The 19,719-nt window shown below is 40.6% G+C and overlaps 1 protein-coding gene across 4 annotated transcripts in view; it reads left to right on the top strand.

Annotated features, from left to right (window-relative positions):
- The window catches only part of Mp (collagen XV/XVIII-type protein multiplexin), a 739,732-nt gene that overhangs the window by 108,852 nt on the left and 611,161 nt on the right, over window positions 1-19,719 (top strand). The gene's annotated exons all lie outside the window — the stretch shown is intronic.

Raw genomic sequence — 19,719 nt, 5'->3', positions numbered from 1 at the left:
CAATTTATGTTTCTCTTTCAATGTAAGGGACCAAGTTTCACACCCATATAATACTACAGGCAAAATTACTGTTTTGTATATTTTAACTTTTAGTTTCTTAGATATTAAATGAGAAGACAAAAGTTTATGAAGAGAGAAGTAACATGCATTTCCTGAATTAAGCCTGCTTTTTATTTCCTCTTTAATATAATTTTCATTTGTTAGTATTACTCCTAAGTACTTGAGTTTGGAAACTGGTTCAAACGAGTTGTTATCAATAATTATATTTTGATTATTACCTAACACTTGGTTTCGGCCTGTAAGCATATAAGTTTCAATTTTATAGTGTTTCATTGTTGGATCAAGGCAACTAACTCCGTGAACAATAACGTTTTCCGAAAGTCTAAAATATTTGTCTCTGGCAATACACCCTCTTAATTGAACACATCTTCTATGGTGATAATATAACACGTTTCCTGTGAGTTATTTCTATATATTTTTTCCTCCAATGGCATAACGTTGTCGCCTTATAATGAAGAGGTTCTGGCTTCTACTGCCCTCTCCCCTGGTCGGAGCACAATCCACATTGGTTTGGACTCCACTTTAAACTGTAGGTTTAGTCCCGATTAGCCTATCTGAGCTTAAAATTCCACTTCAAAATAAATAAACAAAATTTTCTTATAAATACTTTGTGACATACCTTTTTCTTCTTTACTTCATCTGCATCTACAGATTCTGTTGACCTTTTTCGGCTAAACCTCTGTTGCATCTAAAGTTTAAACCATTCTCATTGTGACTGATTAGTTCTCCGACGCCCTCAAAACAAATCTTTTCTTCAAACCCCTTCTTCTTTTAATTCTACGTAAGTTAATCACAAGAAAAATCGCATGATTACGTAACTGATAGGCAAAATTTATGTGTGGAACTAGGATTTTGAAATAGAATTAGCCACCCATTGTCAATTAAATAGTTCTGTTGCTTTTTCCAAACCCACATAACTGTTACATCAAAACTAATATACCTTGGTATTGTAGTGGTTATTGTGATTGCTTCTTATTAGTATTTATTAGTAGAACGAATACAAAGTTGTTATTTTGTATACCATGTAGGTAACATATATAAATATAAAAATTGTAATGAAATAAAGAAGGATACACTTCTGGAATTTCAATGTAGACCTAATTAAAAAGTTGAAATAATTTAATGTGTTGCTGGAGGAAGCAACGCTGATGTTTTTATTTGTTTATTTAGAGATTATTTTATTCATAGGCAGGCCAGGATTTATATATGTGAAGACCCGGAGCTTACAACACCAAGACCCCACCCCAATCCCCTCCACAGTTTCAATTATAACTTTTCGCCAAGCTACATGAGGTGTTAGTTACACGTATTTCTACATTTTTTCATCACATCCGAAGTACCTAATTTTTTCATTATGTGGTACTTTTCAAAGCAGTTCTTTTCCCCACTGAAGGCGCGGAGCTGCAGCTCTCAAGCTCACCCTAAATCCTGATCTCATCTTGACCATATCCTGCATAATTTTGTGCCTCCTAAGCTCACTAGCTGCTTGTAATCATAGAAGTATTCAATTGGTCACAGTTTTCTTGTTTCAAGATCTCTAGTAATTCCTTTTGCTTTCTATTGACAAAGTTAAATCAGATTTCTATGGGATGATGATATCTGAACATTTCTAGTATAAATAATATTCATTAGTAAAATACACATAATGAACACCAGAATACACTTATTTATTGCAACATTCACATATCTCTAAGTACGTATATGTACTTAGTGAATTTGATTGGGTGGGCAATCGGGTAGGCACAGAAATTTTTGGGTGGGCGCTTGCCCACCTGTGCCCACCCCTGTCGCCGTCCCTGCTGTAGATGGATGTAATTCTTACCATTGGGGGGTTAGCGGTTTCCCATAAGCTCTCGCTTGGCTGCATCTTCTATCTGCGGAGGTACCTAAATGAACTTAAATTTACACAATCTTTTAAATGAATGGCAACTCTCAATATTGGGTTATAATGACCTAAAGACTGCAAAGGCAAGGATGGCATGAGAAAAGAATATTACCTGTCTCGTTCTTGAAGCGTAGATCAAAGAGTCTTCAAATACACTCTTAAACCCGCATCACACGGTACTGGATTTCTAGTAGGTATGCCCTAGTTGGCGCTGGACTGGCTACCAATTTGCTAGTTTTCGCCTCACACGATACTTATCAGCGTACTTGTCGATAGACTTTTGTTCCCATACGAGGGAAGTTGTAATGGCGGCCGCGTGAGATGTAAACAATGTATCACTTCACATTTTTAAAAGCCGATAACTTTTCAACCGAGAGGAATAACGTTTCGTGTAAAGCGTTATTAGATACAAAACAATGGCGCTGCTTAAATACATACTTTACAACGTTTACTGTACTCGTATGGAAGAATATTTTAATTGTTTCAAATGTAAACACCGTGCACTCAGCATAGATGGTGTAACTCAAGGCGCCTTTCATGCTGTATACGTTATACATTGCTGGAATAACATTCGGAAACCACAGACAAAAGCGCTCCTTTGCACACTCACAGATTATCTTCACATGGCGAAACTTTGCTCTGATTGGCTGTTCCACAGAATCCAGTCGAGGAAAGCAAGTAGCAATTAGAACATGTTCTATTCCTCCAAACCAGTCAAGCAGTCGGCCAGGCGACCATGATTGCTACCTAGAAAGTTAGTTCAGCGCCAACTGGGGCATTCCTACTAGAAATCCAGTTCCATGTGATAGGGGCTTAACTCACTTTTCTCATGTTAGTCTCTTAAATTGTCTCTCAGTGTCTCAGCACTTCACTCCCAAACAAGTGTCTAAAACTCACGTCCACTTTTCATAATCCAGCTTGGCTACTTTCAAATCAAAACTCCCTGTCGTCACCCCAAATCCCAATTCCTCTCTCTCTCCGTCCTTTAGAATCCCCAAACCGACTGTCTCGACCAACCCCTTTTCAAGCTAAACTTCGACTGTCCTGTTTCAGATTGTACTTCCATCCTGTCCATTTAAGCTCCGCCTACTTTTCATATCAGCCCACTTTTCTCTGCAATAACTGGCAAATGCTTTTCGCTGAGGTGGCACTGAAGTTAACACATTCCCTACTGTTTCCTGCCTGGCTACCTCGCTCATCGTAACTTGAAAAATGACACAAAATGAGAGGTATGTAACCAGAATCGTTTCCTGGACGCATGCGGTGCATGCGTCAATTGTGGGAAAAAGGACAGCTTGCTCTGCGACGACATTAATGAGCATTTCTACATTCTAATTTCTTCATATAGGAGAAGTATTTCTTTTACACGAGAGCGCTCAACTAAGATTATATTACATTTCTTGGATCTGAAGTGACGCATGCGTCAATTGTGGGAAAATAATTATTTCTTTCTTTCACTTCAGATCCAAGAAATGTAATATAAGCTTAGTGGAGCGCTCTCGTGTAAAATAAATACTTCTCCTATATGAAGAAATTAGAATGTAGAAATGCTCATTAATGTCGTCGCAGAGCAAGCTGTCCTTTTCCCCACAATTCACGCATGCGCAACATGCACCGCATGCGTTCAGGAGACGCCTCTGTATGTAACACATGTTATCTTGGGAATATCAAACTTCCCATGTTGTAGAAAAACACATGAACAGAAAGAGGACAGGATAAAGAATTAATTATCTCCCCTTCCCTCTCGTTATTTCCCTATTTAGCTCATTTATTTCTGATTCGCTCTCTCCCCGACATTATAAATATATCCCTTGGTGAGTATTGTCCTCCTAAACAATCTGTCCCCAATCCTCCCTATTCATAATCTTCTATCTCCAGCGTGTTTTCATATTCCGTGTTATTACGACTCTTAGGTATGAAAAATAAGGTTAGAACTCTGCAGTCCTAAAATCTACCATTCTAGGCCATGCAAACCACAAGCAAACTGGGTTTTTCACTTTTTGTTTGAGTTTCACATACTCGTAGAAATTTGTCGCCGCGTATCTGACAAGTGAAATTAAATAAACGAAACTCTCACGCCGAGAAACACAGGGAAAAACAAATGATATTTACACAGTTTCATGAATAATTACAAGCTGGATTCGTTTTCCGTGTACTGCAGGGTTTCGTGTGTGTGATAGTAAGGAGTACAAATATGAGAGTTTATTTGTCTAAAGCCATTCAGGAACCCTGCTTCATTACATGTGGGAAATTGACCATATGTTCCGTTAAGAGCGCTTTGCTTGGATAACGAAGTAGAGAAAATACAGAAAACAAAATCACCGACAGGTGGCAGTGTTGGCGTAACAGAGGTGCCAGATGCAATCAGTGAAAATTGTTAATTTCTTGTGGTCAATCTGACAGCATGTTCTGTATAATTTTAGTTTGGGATTTTAGTTTTAATTATGGTTACATTTGCATCATATTTTTATCGTCTGTTTTAAAAATAACACTCATGCTTACGGGCGGAAGTGCTTCTTGTTTCAGGAAAACAACATTAGATTTTAAAATTCTAATTTCGATAATTTATGGTGCTTGCTAACGATCTTTTTAAGTGCGGCGCTGATTGATTTAGCTTATTTTATCTCTCTTTTCTGCCACTTTTTGATAATCGCGAAGATGAAGATGATATAAACACATAGGGACGACACAAAGGATTATCCTGGGGGTTCTATTGCCAAGTTCAAACATAATTACCGTCTAACCTGCCTACAAGTTTCTTGTAAATACTTTAATATATGTAAAGTATCTGCACTATGTCATGAAAATTAAGTATAAAATAGGCTGTTGTTGTCTCGGCTCGGTGAGGTTGGTCAGTTGTAGAATAGCGTCCTCATTTAAAAAACTAACTAACTCTCTAGCCTTCTTAAACCCGAAGGTTCATGGTTGCAGCAACACAGGCCTTCCATCTGTCCCTATCCTGAGCAAGATCTATATACTTTTTTCCATCCCTACAAATTTCCTTTAGGTCCATCTCAACATTATCCCTCCATCTTCGTCTTGGCCTTCCTACTGGTCTCTTACCATCAGGTTTCCCAACAAGAATCCTGTAAACTCCTCTTTCCTCTCCCATTCGTGCCACATGGCCTGCCCACCTAAGTCTTCTTGATTTAATTATTCTAATAATATCTGGACATGAATACAAATTATGTAGTTCTAAATTATGTAACCTTCTCCACTCACCTGTCTCCTCATCCCTTTTAGGTCCAAATATTTTCCTAAGGATCTTATTTTCAAATATTCTCAATTTATGTTCTTCCTTCAAAGTAAGGGACCAAGTTTCACACCCATATAATACTACAGGCAAAATTACTGTTTTGTATATTTTAACTTTTAGTTTCTTAGATATTAAACGAGAAGATAAGAGTTTATGAAGAGAGAAGTAACATGCATTTCCTGAATTAAGCCTACTTTTTATTTCCTCTTTAATATAATTTTCATTTGTTAATATTACTCCTAAGTATTTGAATTTGGAAACTGGTTCAAACGAGTTGTTATCAATAATTATATTTTGATTATTACCTAACACTTGGTTTCGGCCTGTAAGCATACATTTAGTTTTATCTTTGCTAACTTCCAAACCTATCTCTTTAGCAGTTTTGAAAAATATTTTAGCATTATTCTTAATTGTATTTATAAAATCCCCCAGTAAGTCTACATCATCTGCATATGCTAACTGAGTCACACCGTTTAGTTTTAGTCCTTCGTTAGTTTCTTTTACGTTCCTAACAGCATATTCTAAGGCAAAATTAAAGAGCAATGGAGATAATGCATCTCCTTGTTTTAACCCATCATGAATTGTAAATTTGTCAGACACATAACTACCCACACGAATTTTACTTTCTGTTTCACTGGTGCATACTTTTATCATAGTAACAAGCTTCTTAGGTATTCCAAACTCGGCTAATATATTATATAATCTATCTCTTTTGAGTGAATCATATGGTTTTTTGAAATCAATGAATAGCTGATGGACATTTTGATTATAGTCCCACTTTTTCTCAAGTGTCTGTCTGATGTGAAAATTTTTATCTGTAGTTGATTTAATTCAAAAGAAGAATGAAGTCTTTGATGATTGGATCATTAATGGACACGAGATGCAGTTGACTGAAACACGCACCTCCGAAGTGTAACTTCTGGACCTGACACTGGCGTGTTTCCAGGAGCCAGAACCTCGCTAGCCTGCAAGAATGCAGCTTGCAAGTTGAGCTACGTACAATAGTTGTGTGACATTGGAGCCTCTTTCTAGAAGGTCATTCCATTTGCTGTTATTCTCCTCTGTACATTTTACTGCTCTTTCGACTCTAGGTTAGGATCTTGATAAGATGAGAAGATTTGATCTGGACTAGTCCACTCCCTTTCTTCATGTATGGGGCAAGATTTTGCTGAGAAATAATGGACAATGTCCAAAGATGGCTTCATGAAAGAAACATGTACCTTCTCAGCATTTTTAGGCTCTTACTTCGATAACATTACTAGGGAAATCTCAGCATTATACAAGCTTCCCCTGGTTCTGAAATAGCAGCAATCACAGCCATTTCCGTCTGTGAATGCATTCACTGGCTACACCCGCTTTCAGAGCCAAACTCGCGAACCAATCACCCTATTCCACACCCATAAAGCACGCCAGTCTCTTGTTTTGTGTTCCCCTTGCCATTTTTACGAGTCCAGGATGTATATCTTTTAATTTCGAACCTCGGGCACTGTTTTCCTCCTTCTCCTGCTGTAACGTAATGAGATACAAAGAGCGAGAGAGAGACTCGATTTCTCGTATCTCTTTTACGGTCCTTTCCATGCCTTGGAGCAAGATCCACTCTGGCTCTGTTCCAGCCGCCTCTCCAGAACTTCCATGTAATTTGTCTCGGCTCTGCTCTCAACAAATCACTTTCGGCTGAATGCTCTCTCGGACGAGACCTCTTTCAAGATTTTTGCATTTTCTCCCCCCTCTTATATGTCTTTTTCCCGGTCCTTGAACTTTACTTTTCGCTATCTCGAAGAACAAGAGGAGATTTTATTCGAAGGTCGAAACAGAGAGGTTATCCTAGGTTAGTTCTAGCAAACGGAAGATTAGAAGGTTGCAGCCGATCTTGTTATCTCGCCAGCAAGGTTTTATCCCGATCCCATTGGTCGGTACTGTGCACAGGCCGTAGATTCACGAAGATAGCTAAATGAGTTTCAAAGTCGCGCTCTGAAGTGCCTGTAGTGTAACAAGTTACCCAAAGATGTCACTGTTATACACATACTAAGCTAATGAAAATATATGGTGAATCGAAGGAAGAAACTAATATTTCTGGACAACTTTCAATGCGGAAAAATGAAGTATATAAAGTGTCTTAGTCTCGTGAGAGTAAAATGTATTATTATCGTGGTGATATTGAATAAATATAAAGTTACTTGCGACTATTTTATCTTGAAAAATATATATGTAGGAGAGATCATTTCCACACTATGGTTCTAGTGGTTGCAAGGCGTGTTTTTAGTAGTGTTGCCCACGGGACGAGACGGGACGAGATTGACCATGTGTCATAAGACAAACGAATATTTTCGAGACGAGACAGGCCAAAGTCTCGTCTCGTGGGCAACACTAGTTTTTAGGTACGATTGTAAATTAATCATTTCAGCTACTTTCCGGCGTTGTTAATAAATTAATAGACTTTTAAAAGCGGGTTTGTTATATTTCTTATGTCACATTGTTATTCGTTAGTTGATTTATCTAAATACGACAGCGACTTCCGTGGCGGGAGGGATATGACACTAAGGGTTCCGCGTTCGGGTCTTGGCCAGGACATAGGTGTTCTAAGGGAGCTTTCAGACCGAATCGACAAGCGATAGGCGACACGGTGAATTCACACCGAAGCGGCAAGCGACAAACGACATGAGCCCATTCAGTCTAAAGCAAAACATTCAGCGCGCATGCGTCAACACCAGACCGAGCCGACACGATGCATGGCATTGAGAAAACTGCCCAGTCCGAGCGACACGTGCAGCTTGTAATGTCTCTTCGCTTCCAAAAGTTGCACTGAATACTGAGGGTTTGCCTCCAAGCTGCACTTGTCGATACGATACGCGCAGACTTGTGAAACCTTGCTGTTGATGGCTCGTTCCCAATCGACATGTCCCTTCCCGGGTTCGAATCCACGCCTGGGCATGTGTGTTCTTTTGTGAGTGTGTCTTCATCAGTTTCATCATATCATCACTCATCCTTATCTTCGCGATTAGCCAAAAGTCCCAGAAAAGCAAAATGAACCTAGTCAATCAAAACGAAGTGACATGTGTCGGGTGTCGCTTCGGTCTGAAATCTCCCTTAGCCTCTCGCTTTTCATAAGAATAGACGCAAGAATTCTACATCAAGATACGGGCCACGGAGAGAAGGAACGACTCAATTGGTGAACCGGGCGGAACGTAGACTTAATGAAGGAACTCTTGAACTTGGAGCGGATCGAAGCAGATAGGGATCGAATCCCTTGATTCCGCAGATGCGGTCTACTTGAGGATTCCTTCCATCGCCGAGCAGTCCACGTGTTTAGGTCGGATTTGTCACGGTGCTTGAGGTACGTGTCTGGGAAGACACGAGGGAATTGCTTCCCCGCTGTGGGACACAGACACATAAGCAGTGTTGCTAACTTGTCTTTTTAATCGTGCACTCGAAGCTGTGGATAAATGAGGCACACCATTACTTTTTGAAAGTAAACAATTTACACTTGTTTCGCTAGAAATGTAACACGGTTACGGTTCAAGAATAGTTAATTCACCTTTAAATTAGCATTTTTTAGTATAAAAGTATTACATTCAGAACGATCTTAGAATTTAAAGACTGGTTTATGTAGACCATTGATCGCTCCTCATCACATCTCTCTGATGAAAGGGGTAAGGCGGGGGAGTCTATAAAAAAGTGGGCGGGTGTCATTTTAAAAAAATACACGAATATGTGGAGATCCAGTAAAACGGTTAAATGACAAACTGTCCGAATAATACACAAATTTGGGCATTTCGGATAATCCGATTATCCGGATATTTGGAATTCGGATATTCCGATACCAAAATATCCGAATTCCAGATATTTGAAATCCGGAGAAAATGTTATGCGGATAAGTTGGAATTCGGATATTCCGATCTCAAAATATCCGAATTCCGGATATTTGAAATCCGGATAAAATTTTATCCTGATAAGTTGGAATTCGGATATTCCGATACCAAAATATCAAAATTCCAGATATTTGAAATCCGGATAAAATTTTATCCTGATAAGTTGGAATTCGGATATTCCGATACCAAAATATCCGAATTCCGGATATTTGAAATCCGGATTAGTTGAAATTCGGATATTTCGATACCAAAATATCCGGATTTGGCCATCCTACTCCAGACGCCAGAACCTCGTTGGCCTACAACATTGCAGTTACCGGGCTGCACTTCAGCACCTAATCAAATGCTCTTCTGGGACTATCAAAATTTTACCGGGGTTTTCCCGGTAAAATGTGTGAACCTGGCAACACTTGCCTCGGGTATCAAGTTGAGAACATCTTGAGAAATGGACTGAAGCCGTGCGACCTGCCCGAGGGTCATTTTCCTAATTTGTCGCCTGACAGCGCCAGCCGACCGCCCTGTACGTTTGCCCAATACCTCTTGCACCCTTTTCTCGCGTTTAATGGTCATCAGAGTTTCCACACGCAAGGCAAGAGTAAAGAAAACACAAATTAGGCCTCGGAAAATGAATGGCTTTGGTTTTCAAGTGAGTCCGCGTTCAGTGCTGAATATGCAATGAGCTTCTTCATGTTAGCCAGGAGTGTCGATCCGGTATTGATGTAAAATTATTTCTGAGCTACAGTGGTTTCTTCACCATCTCATATTGATTGGACAATTATCATACATTTGTATTATTGAATCGTGTGTCTCCAGGCTCTTTTGAGGGTTGTATGATGTCATCATCTCGTGGAATTGTGGTAGGAGGTTCTCCTAGAGTGAGTCAAATGAAACCTTCATTTGTTTTTGTTCCTTATCTAGTAGATTTCTGTATGTAGGGTTCCACAAGTTTGCTGCATTTTAGCACAGGCCTATTGTTGATCTACATATATTTTCAACTTTTAATTAGTGCCTGTGTACTTTGAGAAGAATAAGTCTTTAGGGGTCCACGTGCAGTCACTTATGAGCCTCTGCGAAGTCCTTTCCACCCATCTGCCTGCGAACTGAGGCCATTTCGAACATTGTCCTCCATTAGTAAACTTGCTGCTGTGGTAAGCATGCAGAGAGATATCGAATTTTCATTTGCCGAGAAATGTCTGTAATTTTTAGGCTGACAGAGGGAAAGAAACCACTCCTCCTCATATTCCATATTCCACACGTGATGGAATCATTCTTATAAAATCAGTCACACTCAAACCCGGCCCCCCCAGATGCGAGGTCCTGAGTTGAATGGTCAGTGTACTCGGCAATCTAGGTGGCAGGACGGTAGCTAGCGATATCTAGATTCTGGAACCTGTTTTCTAAATTTCCACACCTTTCGAAAAACAGCTATGATATTCCAAGATTTGCTTGCATCTGCTTAGAATTTCTTCTGGAGCATTCACATGAATCTTCATGGGGTGTACTTTCTCTGTTGTCTAGATACTATCAATAGTTTAATAGACGGTACTACTTTACTATAGGGGTGACACCTACCAATCATTTATTTCGCACTTTTTTTTTACATTGCTAACGTACTATACTGGAATGCGGAACATTTCCTTAGGTGAAATAATGAATTTCTAACGAAAATATCTATTTCTTACATTTACGAGTACTTACTGTTACTCGTTATTTCGATTCTGTAACACACATTATGGCGATAGCGTACTGGTTCATCGCGCGTTGTGATAGTGTTTTGTCGATTTATGCAGTGCTGCAATCTTGTTCACCGGAAAATACCTACTTTCGTGCCCGGATTTGAAATTATGCTAATACCTCACAAATCATTGATGTTAGCCTCACAAACCATTGACGTTAGCCCCACAAACCATTGACGTTAGCCCCACAAACCATTGACGTTAGCCCCACAAACCATTGACGTTATCCCCACAAACCATTTTCCATAAGGTTAGGTTAGGTTAGGCAAGCATAGTTAAAAAAAGAAATAAAAAGATAAAAAATACTCGACACGTCATGTTCTAGTGAAAACACGGCGAGTTTGAAACACTGACTACGGGGTTTACGTCATCTAACACACGGAACATTGTGCTCTCGTGCAGAAAGCAAATGGCGGCAGCAGAAACAGCGTGTTGGACAGAGATTTTCGCAGAAAACAACATGCATTCGCATTAAAATGGATCAAAACTACTTTCACGAACTTCCACAACGCTACAGAAAATGATTTGCGTAAGTACTTTCTCCTGTAAAAAGTTAGAAATCCGTCACCCCTATAGTAAAGTGTTACCTAATAGATTAACGTAGCCACAAAACTATTGAGAATATCTAGGCAACAGAGAAAGCACACCCCATGAAGATTCATACGAATACTCCAGACCCAGTGGTTCTCAAAGTTGTTGTTTTTTTCATTTTATTGTACCCCTTAGTCGTAACTAAACGTCTATTGTACTCCCAGTATAGGTTTTCTCCGAATAGTGAGTTTTGGGGAATTGTTTTGGCTGCCTGCTTGATTGGTGGGGCTGTTTTCATATGTTGGAGGCGTGTATAGAGCAAAATGGCATTCAGTCTGTATGTGGAATCCTACGTTTATTATTTTCTTGGGTTTACAATTTTTACGTTTAGTTTCTAGAATAAAAATGTGAAACACACGCAAGGAGTATATAAAAAACTTTAATTTTCATATATCTTTCCAGGGTTATTGAAAAGAAGTAAAGAACAAGCATAAGCTTGTAAACACACTGTCAAGCACAATTTTGGAGTTTTTTATTGTAAAAGCTCAGGGTATCTAGTGAAAAAGATGTGCCTGCATAGCCTGGCAGTTTCTTGATGACTGGTTGTGCACTTGAAACTTCCACGCGGAGATTCGGCTCCAAATTTAGTCTATTATAGATTTCGAACGAGTATTTTGTCTCAAGACATATGAAACATAAATAAGTGTGTCAGTGACTTATTTTCCTGTTGAGTTTTAAAGCTATGAAAAATGAAGTCTGCTCTATACACCTGAAAAAAAAATATTATCGTGTGGGTATTCTCGAAATTTCTCTTCCGAGCTGATGGCGTACCACCTTCAAGTTGTTCATGTACCCTTGGGGGTACGCGTACCACAGTTTGAGAACCGTTGCTCTAGAAGAAATTCTAAGCTGATGTAATTTGTCAGATTTTGGAATATCACAGCGATTTTTGTAGGGTAACGTCGTCACCTTGTAACCACGGGGTCCAAGATTCGATGCCAGGTTGAGGAACAGCTGAATCGGATCCCACTTACTATAAATTGTGGGTCCAGTCCCTATTAGCCTATCTGTGCATAAAAATGGACTTAAAACAAAACTAAAAGAAACTGAAAATTGAATATTTCGATATCTAAAATTGTATTGAGTTGTGGTTATTTATTCACTTTGTGTCTTGAGAATTACATTCTTGTATACGGTAAAAAACTTCTATATATATAGAAATGGATGTGTGTGTGTGTGTGTGTGTGTGTTTGTTCCTGCATAACTCTCGAACGCTTGGAGCGATTTCAACCAAACTTGGTACTATCTGGAAAGAAATACTGTGGGGTTAAGACACTCCTGGCACCCTTAGGGGGTGGGAAGGGGGTGACATGTAAAAATGATCGAAAACGACCGATATTAGTGTGGAATCCATAGTTTTCGGGGTAGCTAAGATGAATAGTGACACTCCCAATGCCGTTCAACTCCAAGACACCCCTAGGGGTGGGGGTGGGAGGCGGTGACATGTAAAACGACCGATATTAGTGTGGAATCCATAGCATTCGGTGTCGCTAAGCTGAATAGTGACACTCCCAATGCCATTCAACTCCAATACATCCCTGGCAGGGTGGGAGGGGGTGACATGTAAAACGACCGATATTAGTATGGAATCCATAGCATTCGGGGTCGCTAAGATGAATAGTGACACTCCCAATGCCATTCAACTGCAATACAGCCCTGGCACTCCTAGAGGTGGGGATGGGAAGGGGGTGACATGTAAAACGACCGATATTAGTGTGGAATCCATAGCATTCGGGGTCGCTAAGATGAATAGTGACACTCCCAATGCCGTTCAACTCCAAGACATCCCTGGCACCCTTAGGGGTTGGGTGGGAGGGGGTGACATGTAAAACGACCGATAATAGTGTGGAATCCATAGTTTTCGGGGTCGCTAAGATGAATAGTGACACTCCCAATGCCATTCAACTCCAATACAGCCCTGGCACCCCTAGAGGTGGGGGTGGGAAGGGGGTGACATGTAAAACGACCGATAATAGTGTGGAACCCATAGCATTCGGGGTCGCTAAGATGAATAGTGACACTCCCAATGCCATTCAACTCCAATACATCCCTGGCACCCCTAGGGGTTGGGTGGGAAGGGGGTGACATGTAAAACGACCAATATTAGTGTGGAATCCATAGCATTCGGGGTCGCTAAGATGAATAGTGATACTTCCAGTGCCGTTCAACTCCAAGACACCCCTAGGGGTGGGGGTGGGAGGGGGTGACATGTAAAACGACCGATATTAATGTGGAATCCATAGCTTTCGGGGTCGCTAAGATGAATAGTGACACTCCCAATGCCGTTCAACTCAAGTTCATTTTACACTAAAGTTAGAATTCATTATTTTCCTATCTAATAGAAGATTGCGATAAATAAGAACGCGTGCAACCCCGGGTAATCAGCTATTGTTAAATATAGTAGTGGCCATTCCCCATCCAGGATGAAGTCTGAAGCATGGATGTTTTCTTGCATTAATAATTAAAGCAAGCCTAAATCTCTTGCTAAAGTACACCTTCAGTTTTCATCTTAACCAGCCTTGTGGTAGGGGTTTTCCATTGAATAAAAATATCTACTTTTCTTAATTTCCAACTACACCTAACTAGGGAACGAGTAAATAATTGTTAAGAAAAAGGAAGGAAGGGTCAAGAAAAAGTCATGAAAAAGTCCAGAATTTTGGATATGTTAATTTGGTTTAACCCGTCTTCGCGATTAGCCAATAGTGGCAGAAAAGGGAAGTAAAACAAACTAAAGGAATATGCATGGGAAACGTTTCTTTGCCTTGACCTGCCTACAAAACCTTTAGATCCAGTACAGAGAGCGTGTTATTTGAACCATACCAGAGAATTGAACGAGGAATTCCCATGCAGCCGCATATAACTATTCAACCTGTGTTGCCAGATACATCAGAATGGAAAGCACTCAAACCAAACAGAAATTCCATCAACGGAAGATTTTATAAATGGACGCACCGTGAATGCAAAACGTGCACTTTCCCTCTGCCCTCTGTTCTAACAAGATTCTGGCGATGCATCTTGTTGAATACGAAAGGAAGATTATCAAGGTTTCCTTATAGACGATACTCTGTAACCTGAGACTATCAGAATGGATCCCCCCCCCAACCGCCCATGAATTATGCATTGCAACAATATCGAACCAAGTCTAGGGAAAAGTAAATTCGCATTTTTTTGCACAAAAAATAAGGTTGAGTTTTTATGGTGATTAATGAGGAAACTGTAAATTTAAATTCATTTAAGAAGCTACGGGCAATATTTCATCGTAGTGCTGAAATGTATGAGGCGTTCATTATCAGCACCCTGACGGTGCTAAAATCTGAATGGGAGACAAGTATTGTTGTTCTGTAGTCGTGAGTTCGCTGATCACACCAGTATTGCCGATATCGAGAATATGTGGAGTCTTACCTGTACAACCCCAATGTACCGGATGGGGTGAAACTGGGGTTTAGTTAAACCTTTTATAAGTACAAGGTGAAATAAATATGCAGTAATTTATCCACATCCGATCACACTTTAACACCCGAACATCGTCAACACCCACTAACATTTTCAGTTTGGCTCTAAATGTACTCCTACATCTCTCTAAATGTGGAGCCGCTGGTGGTCTAGTCGGCAGTGCGTCTGACTGCCACGTGGGAGGCCATAGGTTCGATTCCTGGGGTTAGTCGATCTGACGTCGGAAATTTTCCGCCATTGTTCCCACATAAAGCGGCCCTGAAGCTCACCCAGCCTCAAATAAATGGATACCTGGGGGCTAAAGCCGGCCGGAGCGTGGTGCTGATCACAGGACCTCCATAATGGCCAAGAACGAAGAATGCTCATGGCCCTACCCCCACAAATCAAATCACCCTGTATATGCCTTTTTGGTAAATGTCTGTTATATTGGAGACACATTTCTTCATTTTTACAGAAGAAACTACTTACGGAAATGAGTTTCTGTAGCATTTTGAAAGTTCGTGGAGGTATTTTCTCACCGTAGAATGCTGCACAACAAGAAATAAGCACTTTTGATATAACTAACTTTCATTTTATGCAAAGCGAGAACATTATGCCGTTGTTTCCATTATGTACCTGCAGATGGCGCGAGCGTCGAAAGTGACGCGGTCTCGCCAGTGTTTCCAAACGTGCCTTTTTTTACGAGATTCTTTTTTATCTATGCTTACCTAACCCAACCTAACCTAACCTTGCCAGAAATGGTCCGTGAGGCTATCGTGAATGGTTTTTGGAGCTATCCGTCAATGGTTCGTGGGGCTATCGTGAATGGTTTTTGGGGCTATCCGTCAATGGTTCGTGGGGCTATCGTGAATGGTTTTTGGGGCTATCCGTCAATGGTTCGTGGGGCTATTGTGAATGGTTTTTGGAGCTATCCGTCAATGGTTCGTGGGGCTATCGTGAATGGTTTTTGGAGCTATCCGTCAATGGTTCGTGGGGCTAACGTGAATGGTTTTTGGGGCTATCCGTCAATGGTTCGTGGGGCTATCGTGAATGGTTTTTGGGGCTATTCGTCAATGGTTCGTGGGGCTATCGTGAATGGTTTTTGGGGCTATCCGTCAATGGTTCGTGGGGCTATCGTGAATGGTTTTTGGGGCTATCCGTCAATGGTTCGTGGGGCTATCGTGAATGGTTGTTGAGGCTATCCGTCAATGGTTCGTGGGGCTATCCGTCAATGGTTCGTGGGGCTATCTTGAATGGTTTTTGGGACTATCCGTCAATGGTTCGTGGGGCTATCGTGAATGAATTTTGGGGCTATCCGTCAATGGTTTGTGGGGCTATCGTGAATGGTTTTTGGGGCTATCCGTCTATGGTTTGTGATGACATAATGAACACGATACTAGATATTTTTTTCGGTTAAGAAGGTTGAAACATTGCACACCCACCCCAAATCGACAAAACACAAGCACGACGCGTGATGATCCACAGCTGTGCGCGCCATATTGTATGTTCCGCAAAGGAAGAAAGGAACCAAAAGAATTACTTGTAATGTGAAAAATCGAAGTTATTTTCATGTAAAAAGCATAATGGCACCTTCATCTATGTTCCGCAATACATAATTGGTAAGTACGAACCATCCGAAACACAAAATATCCGATTTTAATGTGTCTCCGATATAACAGACATTTACCGCCTTTTTACTTCTCTAAATATAAACTTACACCCCCCCCCCATCTCAAGATGGATCATTCTGGACAAACCCTTGTAAATATGGATATTGTAGAGAATTTGGGTCAGAAGCAAAATATTTGTAGCCCCCTACTTTTTATAATGGCATTAATAATCTTAGCTTTTGTAAAGAAATATCTCGGGGTCTTTCCACCAATAATTGTTCTTTAGCTCCTTCAAGACGGGGAGACTTCGAAATGTTTACCCTGCTGCGAATTCCAGCTTTTCCTAATCAACAAGTCTTTTCCTTTATATAAACCTCCCTCGACACGAACAGGAGGGAAGAAAACTCACAGAAATAGAACGTTAATTTTTCAAAATTAATTTCCTCCCCTTCTTTTGTTGCATTTTCTGCCCCCCGCTGCCCCCTCCTTTTAGAGAAGAAAAATTAAATGCCTTCCTCCATTGGCATCCATTACCGGGGAAGAACAAATGTTGACAAAGCGCTTAAGAGGAAGAATGGATGGAAAATTGGCACAGGGAACCAGAATTGGCCAGAAAAAAAGAAGGCAAAGTCAATATTAACCACGGAGGACCCGATAAAATAGGTCTATTAGGCCGGGCGGGAAGGTTTTTAACTTATGCTAAATCTTCGTCGAGCCGTTTTATTCGCGCCGACCCTCATCTCTCCCAGAGTACTCGCCTCTGTACGAAATTAAGTTTGTTGTACTTCAAGAGGCCCTTGTATTATGCAGATGGTTCTCTGGCGTTTCTGTCTTATTCTTTCTTCTTGGTTCATTGTTGTGGCCATTGGCAGAAGATTATTTCATTGTTACACTGTAGGGCAACAGATGGTATAACAGTCCTATGAGTTTCGTGCCATAAGCTCCAAAACACCTACAATAGCATGGATGTTCGTAGGATTTTTAGCAGGGCACAGTGGTCCAAGTGAATGCAAAACCTGGCCACAATCCCAAAATTCAAATTTCGAAAGTAGGTTTCGTAGAGGAAGATTATTTCCGTAACATCTTTGGCTCTTATGCATTTGAAGCATCGGAACGAGTCACAACTCTCGAAGCAGCCAATTAACCAAGCGAGCCGCTGACGTCATCTCAACCCAGAACCTATCGCTAAGCCCGTTGCTCAGGTTCTACACGCCCACTGGCTCGCTAGACAGATGCGCGCAGTTCGCTGGAGATGTTCAGAAAGTAATTAGACTTCTGCCCTTATAATTCGAGAGGGAAAGGTCCATTATATTGAAAACTATTGGATGTAACGTCCTCAGTTGGCTAGCAACCCTTGAAGTGTGGGTATGATGTGAGTGGCGGCGATTGGACAAGGTGCCAAATCTAGGGGGAAAAGACAGTATATTTCCCTTTGTAGGTAATATTTAGCATAGTGCGGGGGGAAATGTGGCGAAAACTGGGGGGCAACTGCCTCCCTCGAACCCCCTAATCGCGGCCGTGATCTTTGTTAGTTTGTTGCAGTAAGGACATTTCCATGCAGTTATTTTTGTGCCTTTACAAACATTTATCGGATGCCATTTGCGGTTTGAAACTTATTTTTTATTAGTTAAAAGCTTTAATTATAATGAGATACTATTGTCAACTCGTTTAATCAACTATTAAATTGTTAATGTGCCGGAACTCAAGTTAGTGCTAAAAGCCACAGTTTTTTTTTTTCGATACTTCTCGTTGAGTTGCAAATCGACTCAAACATGCTCAAGTTTAGATTAAACCATCTTATGTTAAGCCCGCATCGCACGGAACTGGATTTCCAGTAGGTATGCCCTAGTTGGCGCTGGACTAGCTACCAATTTGCTAGTTTTCGCCTCACACGATACTAATCAACGTACTTGTCGATAGACTTTTGTTCCCATACGAGGGAAGTTGTAATGGCGGCCGCGTGAGATTTAAAGAATGCATCACTTCACATTTTTAAAAGCCGATAACTATTCAACCGAGAGGAATAACGTTTCGTATAAAACGTCATTAGCTACAAAAGCAATAGCATTGCTTAAATACAAACTTTACAACGTTTACTGTACACGTATGGAAGAATATTTTAGTTGTTTCAAATGTAAACACCGTGCACTCAGCATAGATGGTGTAACTCAACGCGCCTTTCATGCTGTATGCGTTATACATTGCTGGAGTAACACTCGGAAATCACAGACAAAAGCGCTCCTTTGCACACTCACAGATTATCTTCACATGGCGAAACTTTGCTCTGATTGGCTGTTCCACAGAATCCAGTCGAGGAAAGCAAGTAGCAATTAGAACATGTCCTATTCCTCCAAACCAGTCAAGCAGTCAGCCAGGCGGCCATGATTGCTACCTAGAAAGTTAGTTCAGCGCCAACTAGGGAATTCCTACTAGAAATCCAGTTCCGTGTGATAGGGGCTTTAGAATAATGTTTCTAGTTTCAGGATCCAAAACCACTTTTTGCACGTTCTTGCCCCCTTTTCATAAAAAGTCGTAAAATGTAATTGGATACGTGAGAAGGAAATTCTCTGTAAGTTGGGTTGGGATGGATATCTGGGCAATTTCAATGTAAGCAGAGGGCCATGGAAGAGGGATTTAAAGACACAGACATTTTCTTCACATCCCTTGTGCAGCTTAAGATACTCTATGAATTAGTGGCGGCGATTGGGTTCCAAAACCGGGGAGGGCAAGGACAGTATATTTAACTTTGTACATAAGATTTAGCATAGTGCATGGGCAAAAGTGACGAAGGTGGGGGGGGGGACATATTTTCTTCCATCTACGAAGAATGTGGTTGTACTCTTTATCTCACGCTCTTTTCCTTCTTTCTTCTTCCTTCTTCTCTCCTCTTTCTCTCTTGTCCTTTCCACTCTTTCTAACACCTTCCATTCTTTGTTTATCTTCAGTCCCCATTCCAGTTCATTGTGCCTTCTTCTCCTTTCTTCTCTATTTCCTTGGCCTCCTTCCATTTTCTCACTAGTATTCTCTTCTCTCTTCCTATCTGCTTAGCCTCATCCCACTCTGTCATGTCATGTTTCTCTCATGTATTTAAATATCGCATTTCTCTTTCTTTTAAGTCGTACATCATCCCTATGTTGTTTCAACCTGTCTTTCAGCCTCTTTCAGAGAAGAGTTTTTCATATCATGGAAACAAGGCTTAATGGTGTTATAACAAGAAGTATTGTCCGTAACACCATACTCAGACCAATTCTCAGGTCTGATGCTTGTACATAATTCTTCG

This window comes from Lepisma saccharinum, chromosome 22, assembly GCF_977018435.1.
Source record: "Lepisma saccharinum chromosome 22, izLepSacc3.1, whole genome shotgun sequence".
Classification (NCBI taxonomy): domain Eukaryota; kingdom Metazoa; phylum Arthropoda; class Insecta; order Zygentoma; family Lepismatidae; genus Lepisma; species Lepisma saccharinum.
Note: the sequence above shows the minus strand (reverse complement) of the source record. Positions and strands in the feature narration are given on the sequence as shown.